At 32.8% G+C, this 7,618-nt stretch overlaps 1 long non-coding RNA gene across 1 annotated transcript; it reads right to left on the bottom strand.

Moving 5' to 3' along the window:
* Positions 1 to 6,135: 6,135 nt before the first annotated feature.
* On the bottom strand, positions 6,136 to 7,604 carry LOC120356417. The gene is made up of 2 exons (XR_005574023.1): positions 7,434 to 7,604; positions 6,136 to 6,347 (listed from the first exon to the last, which is right to left on the bottom strand). It is a non-coding gene; the product is annotated as an uncharacterized LOC120356417 (long non-coding RNA).
* Positions 7,605 to 7,618: the final 14 nt, after the last annotated feature.

Here is a 7,618-nt window from a genome sequence, read left to right as displayed (position 1 = left end):
TAATAGATGTTGATGATGTTGAAAGCTATATGTCAATTCATGATGTAAATGTTGTGATATTTGAATAAAATTTGTTCAGACAATGACAGTTTCTTGATTTTTTCAAATAATATAATACCAGTACTCCAAAATCCAAATGTATTATTGTATTGTTCATTACAGTATAAGAGGTAGGTAAGTATTCTAGTATAAAGTATAACATCGCATTGGTAAGCGATTTTACAACTCATGAATCATATTCAGAGGAGTTGGCTCAGGCGGTCACCCTTCCAAAGGGAGTATCAGACGCATGAGATTCTTTCTGGTAGCTTGCCTACGGTAACGAGATAATTGAAGATTGGACAGCTTCTAATTCATTGTATCTTAATAAGGACAAAACTCAACTCTTGGAATTTGGATTTAGATATATTACAACCTGACAATGCAAGTTTCTCATACCGGTATAACAGCTAGCTCAAAGCAATTTAAAATGGGACTTGGGGCATACCGTACATCAAAATATTATGTGGAAAACTGTTGAAGGGAATTTTTATGTTAAATAGACTGAAGCTCATTGTTGATAAGAGTGTTTTAATTTCAAATTATTTTGCTTATCTTCATTCTCATTTGTATTATGGTGTTGTTGCCTGGGGTAATGATACGAATGTAGACAAATTGTGTTACAAAAACAAGCAGTATAATAAGGGTCATTGCTTATGTGGATAATCCATGTGTAGATTTATTTTAAAAAATCTGACTATACCAGCTATTTAAATTCTTGAGTGTCTTATGTATGCAAAAATTAATTTAGCAAGTATTTTCTGTAAATAGAAACGTTCACAACTATTACACTAGAAATTCTGAATTTCTTATGGTGATAACCAGCAGTGCAATTACCGGTACCTATGCAAAATACATTGAACTGCTTTGAGGAGTTTGGTATAAGAGCTTATATTGAGCTTCCTGCACATTCAAAAGAGCTAGAAGTGGGTAATTTTAAGAGAGCCATAAAATAGGTGTTAATAGAAATATGTTCATATATATTGTAAAGAGGAGTTTCTAATTTGAGGGTATATTTTTGCTGTTTGTATGTTTGTGTTCAATTTTTATTTCTTTGAATGTAGGCTAAAAACTTTGTATTTATCATGTTTGATTTATGACGATGCTATGCATTTGTATAAATAATGTTTTCTGCGATAAAGAAATCTTGTGTCTTATGATAGCTTATCAGCGCGACCACTGAGTTGATCTTGAAGTAATACAGTATTACAATAATAATTGAAATGTACCTATGAATTTATTCAAGGCTACTTGTTTGTAGGGTACCTACTATAATTCTATTTTATAAATACAATAATTTACCATTGACAGAATGATTATATGGTGGCACCTTTGAGTTTAAGAATGTCCAAATCATAAATGAATTTTTATTTATAGTCCAATAAATGCAACCGGTGTCAAATTCAAAATTTATATGGTCTTGGAACTGAGAACTAGCTGAGTAGTTTGAAAATTCGCGGTCAAGACTTCTATTTTATCAATTTATTACTAGTTTTATGATGACCCAAGTTCATGATGATACCTACATAATAATCCATAATTATTGATCTCTTGAAATTGATCCTTGCAACATATCAGTATTATTGCTCAATTTTAAATACAAATTTTGAAAAAATGATAGTCATCATTCTAATAACAGCTGATAAAGTACATACAGATTTCCATGGTCATGGTGGTAGTGCTGGCTTTTGGAAACAAGAACAAGTGGTTCTTCGTCGTCTACTCATCTTGTACTTGTAGACGGTTTGTAGTGTCAAAATATTATTTTGATTAACGTTTTAAGCTCTATAAGTAGACTTTAATGCATTTTATGAATTGACCTTTAAGTTTATAACAAAGGATTTTGCCATAAAAAGGTAAGGCTGCCTCATGTTTTGAAATAGAGTCACAATTTTTAATCATTCACGCAGATTTACTCTGAAACACTCAAAAACAGTGACCTTACAGGTCAGATAAATCTTGAGTATTGACAATCTAGTTTATTTTTTATTGCAGTTTGACATATTGAGTCATTTATTAACACGTTCCCAAATTTGTATTGAAGTCTGATCTTTAATGACTGATAGAAGCACTGTAATAAATGAGAATTTTGGGGCACTGGATATGGTGTTGTTTAGAGAACTAATTATTATCCAGTTATACTTTTACAAAGAAAATTAAATATAGAGTATGACAATCAGCATAATCATATTTTGATAATTGGTTTTAACATCCCCACAGTCTAAGTTTAAGCAAATTAATTCACTTGGATACGGTTTAAGGACAATTCACGTCTTTGAAAGAAATAGGTTATGCGTGGTTTCAGCTAAACTAGACTAGGTACTAGTATTGTACTTTTCTACAATAATTTGTTCTATGTTTTCCAGTCAACATGGTACATGGTTAACTACCCAAATAATATGTCAGGTAGAAGGAAAAATGCAATATGTTTAATCAATCTTTTTTGTTTAGACTATTTTTTCTTATTAAACTACGGTGCCGTAGGTAACAAAAAACTGACATTTTTTACCTATTAAATTCATATAACATCAAACTCCAAACTCAATAGATTTATTTAAAATAAATATCGACTTATTTTTGTTATCTCCACAGTATGAATCAGTTTCATGACAAAGAAGGAGGTTTCCAGGTCATAAGCTCCTCATGAGCCCAAAAAGAGGCTTAAAAATGAAAAATAAACACCCCGTCCTCATCAGAATCCACTAGGTAAAGCCTATAGGGGGCCAAAATTCTTGGTCAAACCCCCATTCCAAATCCTTGCTACGCTACAGGTTTCCTTGATGTTTTTATGGAGAGTGTTGTGATCTGCTTCTTTATCATTCACACCAATAGATATTATTAAATTTAACTCTCAAGGTTTGTTGACATGTAGCCTAGATCCTAGAGCTTGTTCACATGACAGCGATTCATGAGCGGTTTGCCCTCGGTTGAGGTGATATTTTTAAAAGTTTTTCGATTTGTATATCATCAAGCTTTCAAAATGGAAAAGTTTTCGCAGAAAAACATTTTTTCCGATCATTACTTTATGAGATATGAGCGCCTAAAGCTTAAATTTTTGGAACAGAACATTTCAAATACCGTAAGAGATTTAGAAGATAAATTCTTCATGGCATTGTTGATTGAATAAAACAAAACTTTTCTGAGAATATCAATTCTTGAGAAAGCTATTCAATTCACTAAAAATTACCGAAAATAACTCATTATTTACCCAAATAACCCAAAGTCTGTGATATATATTACTTCTAACATGAAGAGGAAAAACCCATTTCTCCCTCCACGAGAAAGAGCCGTGTTAATAGTTATTTGTGCAACTAGTGCGCAAAGTGACAGTTTGCTGCACCGAAAGAAACGTTTACGCCCGAGCCGTAGGCGAGGGCGGAATGGTTTCTTGAGTGCAGCAGAGGAACTTTGCGCACGTATTTCACATTAAGTTTTTCCTACAGTTACCATTGAATATGAAAAGTGGGTAATTATGGGTAAAATTGCCTGAAATCCATGAAATGTTTTTCTGTGTAATTTTATTATTGATAAAACCTTAATCCTAAATCCTAAAGTCCTCGTTGTCCTTGGTTATAATATATAAAGTAATAATAGCGCGTTGTGCTTGGTTGCACCTCTGCTCACTATAGCAGCCACAGCAGTCACTGTTACCAACTTCATTTTGATTTTGCTGCACTGTTGCTCCATATAACCTACTAAGTATTTTGCGTTGCCATGTTGCAAATCTGGAGTGCAGAAAAATTTTTCCCGCACTAGAGCGGAAAAGTGATTCTTTGCGTTCTGTAATCAGTGCAGCAATGGCCACTTTTCAACGTAACTGTAGGAAAAAGTAATTTATCTCGCACTTTAAAAGATTTTGTTCAATTGTGTTTGAATTTTGGTGTCCCAACGTGGGCTAGTTTACCCTACTATGAAATATGATCCTCCATAAACTGAACTTACTAACCAACTGAACTGAAAATTGTAATAGAATAAATTTTAATTGAACTGAAATTGTAATAGTGTGCACTATGTGAACTGCTCTGCTCGAAACCGCTCGGTTGACTGAAGACATGTGTACGCTCTCTCATGCCTGCTCTAGTATATCGAACCGCCCGGCAACCGAGCGACAACCGAGCGGTTGGACTAGAGACTACAACCGCCGCGATTCGCCGGCGTCTGCTCAAACCGAGCGTTGCATGTGTACGGCACCATGTCTTTCCCTATACCTGGCAACCGCTCGGTTGGTCAACTGCGCGACCACCGAGCGTAAATCGCTGGCATGTGAACAGACTCCTAGATTAGTTGTAACTTGTAACGTAATGTATGATCACATTTGGTTGCACGTATGTGCAAGTGCACGCTAGAACATGCATGACCACGCGTGCAGATAAGTAACAAAATCTGGAAACATCCATAGAAACACGTCTCACTACTCTAGTCTGTTGCTGCTCACACTGAACGCCACCAGCAAGTGCACGCGTTCAGTGTGAGTGTGTTTCTATAGGTTTTTTCAGATTTTTGTTTTTCATCTGCAAACTTGGTCATGCATGGTCCCAAGTCCACTTGCACATATGTAAATCCAATCTGGGGCCTATTTCACAAAGGTACAAGTATTGTTACCAACCATGGTTACGAACAAGTACTTGTAGTTACAAGTTTACAAGTACTCACGTTTCACAAAAATTTATGATCTACAAGTTTACAAGTCTACAAGTACTTCAATAGTAAACATAACCTATTTTCATGATGATTTCCTTTTTCATCCTTTATAAAGGTTACTTGTACTTTTCAATAATTACTTTGAAAATATTTGAAAGCAATATAATGTTTTTTGTACAGTCTACTTCATTTTTGCTGAATTTGTAACCTACACACTATATGTACTCTGTATTATATATATAGTAGATGTACTATATATAATGTATACTATATATACTGTGTATATATACTATAGTACACATAACCTATGAGGTAACACATTAATAACTATTTTGGAAATTATTAAATTTGATTTCCAGATGCATATATTTCCAAAATAATCAATTTTAGAGGGATATAGGGCATTTTTGATTATTAGAAATATTTAAAATCATTTTAATGATCACTTGTAAATCCTTTACATAGCTTTCCACCTCGGTAGAAATTTCATAGTTACGAACAAGTAATTTTGACAAAAATTGTTGGCTACAATGAAAATCTTTGTGAAACACTTGTTCGTAACAAGCAAATCACTTGTAAACTTGTAGAAATTCATTGTAACTACAAGTTTACAATTCTGCTTTTGTGAAACGCTAGTAATCAGCTGTTCTCCAAAACCATGGTTGGCAACAAGACTTGTAACCTACTTGTACCTTTGTGAAACGGGCCCCTGATCATGCCCTAAGGCAGGGCCCTGCTTTAGATCAAGATAGCTCTCTATCAGAATACATAAAATATTAATGTTTTATGTTCAAACTAGTGTTAAAAAAAAACACTTTGGTACTCAATCCATCAAATTATTTGGATGATTTAAAATGACTTTTCAAGTAATCAAGAGTAAATCATTCTTCACTAAATAGCAGCTTTAATGTCGCTCATATTTAACAGTCACTCGTCAATGTCATTGGTAAAGCACCCATTGGAAGCTTGGTCCCACTGACCATGCCTTTGTCTATCAATTTAATTAAAAATTATATTTAAAGTAATTTTCTATTGTGTTTGTCAAAATAAAGTAAAAACGTTATTTTATAATACCATAATGTTGATAAAGTTTTAGTTTTACTTTTAAAGAATAAAGAGTTGACGAGGGAAACTCACAAAGAAATCGATTTTACATACCGACTGCGTTTTAATCACCATGACAGTGCTGCCACCATAGTTGTTCAAACACATAAATAATTTTGACATTACAATAGAAATAATACAAAAAATATAGTTTTACATGAATTATTATATTCCAACAAATGTCAGTACTTATATTGTAACATAATATAATGGGAGTATTTGGTGTTACTATCCTTATCTATCATTCGACAAAGCAGATAGCGCTATCCTTTACTACCTCTTCAACGCTTCCACATAGGTTTCCAACAATTTAAAAATGTAATAAATTGCCAGAATATTAAATCTCGATCATAAATATGTATTATTTAATAACTGAAAAATATAATGGTTGATTTTAAACAACAATGAACAGTTAGGTACCGGTAACAGCTACTCTTTATAGATTGCAGTGGCAAGGCAGAGAATCGGCAACGGTGTTCTCCTATCTTTCTCCACTGCCATCATAACTTGAGCCTCTCTATATTACTGTATTACTATATTAATATCGGGGACCGTGCTTCGCTCTGGAGTACAAAAGCATAAAAAATTTATTATGAAAGAAGAAATTTTAATAACATTCATAGTTTGTTACATTCACAGTAAATTGAGATTAATTCCGAGAGGAATGAAAAAATTTCCCTCACAAAGGCCCGGTTGCACAAACGCCGGTTAAATTTTAATCCTGATTAACTTCACTTGAACCAAATCAGAGAAGACCATTTCAAAAAGATGGATCTACTGGAATTAATCAGGATTTAAAATAACCCGGCTTTTTTGAAAGGCAACCTGATTGAATGATTACAAAAGTTCAACAGCCGAGTCATAATTTTGACACAGTCCCACACACATGAACTCGCTAACTCACTTCCATCATCAACAGACGACGAAATAATTATTATCAGCTGTTTTTCCAAGGATGAATAATATATTATCCTTTTAATGTCCTTCAGTGAGTTTTCCCAGGGATGAGACTTAGTGCAATCGAAGCTTTATATTATAAACCTACGATGTTCTGAATTTCGTGAGAATCGTTAGAGCCGTTTTCGAGATCCGGTGAAATACAAACATAAAAACATCCAAACATCTAAACATATAAACAGAAATTGCTTGTTTAATAGTATAGAATTTTTTTCAAATTAATTACAGTACATTTGAAGAAAATCCATCTTCAATTTATATTCAAATAACCGTTTGATTAGGCTATATTAATTTTTATCAATCTCTATTTAATTATTTATTTATAAGGTTAGCAAAAAATACAAGAATCGGAAAAGAAAAAACAGGCTATTGCTTAAAACTTCTTCAATTCCTAATTTAGTTTTAAATTGTCCAAATATATAGGTTATGTCCATTCAAATTTCTACACCAAATCATAATCTAAAATATAAATTAGAATAAAACAAACAATTTTAAATTTGGATGGATTAATAATAAAAGTTTCTTAAAAACATGAAACAAACTATAAATTCACAAAATAAAGAATAAAAACACTTGAATTTTGTGCTCGAAAATATCACATTCACCATAGCTATATAACAGCTGTAACTTCTATTGAATCTGAATGTAGTAATCCATACTTAATCAATTATAATGTATTCATATTTACTAACCATACAAACATCCGATACGTTATTAGTTCAGAACATCTTAAATTTCTCTACTCGTCAAATGTTGTAAATATTAAACTTCTCACTATTTAAAAAAGCAAAACTAAATAGCAGCGTTACAGTGAATTTGCTCCAGTTCACAATTTCAGAATGGGCATTCGTTGTCACTTGTGTGTATACTTTTCCAC

Source organism: Nilaparvata lugens, unplaced genomic scaffold, assembly GCF_014356525.2.
Source record: "Nilaparvata lugens isolate BPH unplaced genomic scaffold, ASM1435652v1 scaffold6718, whole genome shotgun sequence".
NCBI lineage: Eukaryota > Metazoa > Arthropoda > Insecta > Hemiptera > Delphacidae > Nilaparvata > Nilaparvata lugens.
Note: the sequence above shows the minus strand (reverse complement) of the source record. Positions and strands in the feature narration are given on the sequence as shown.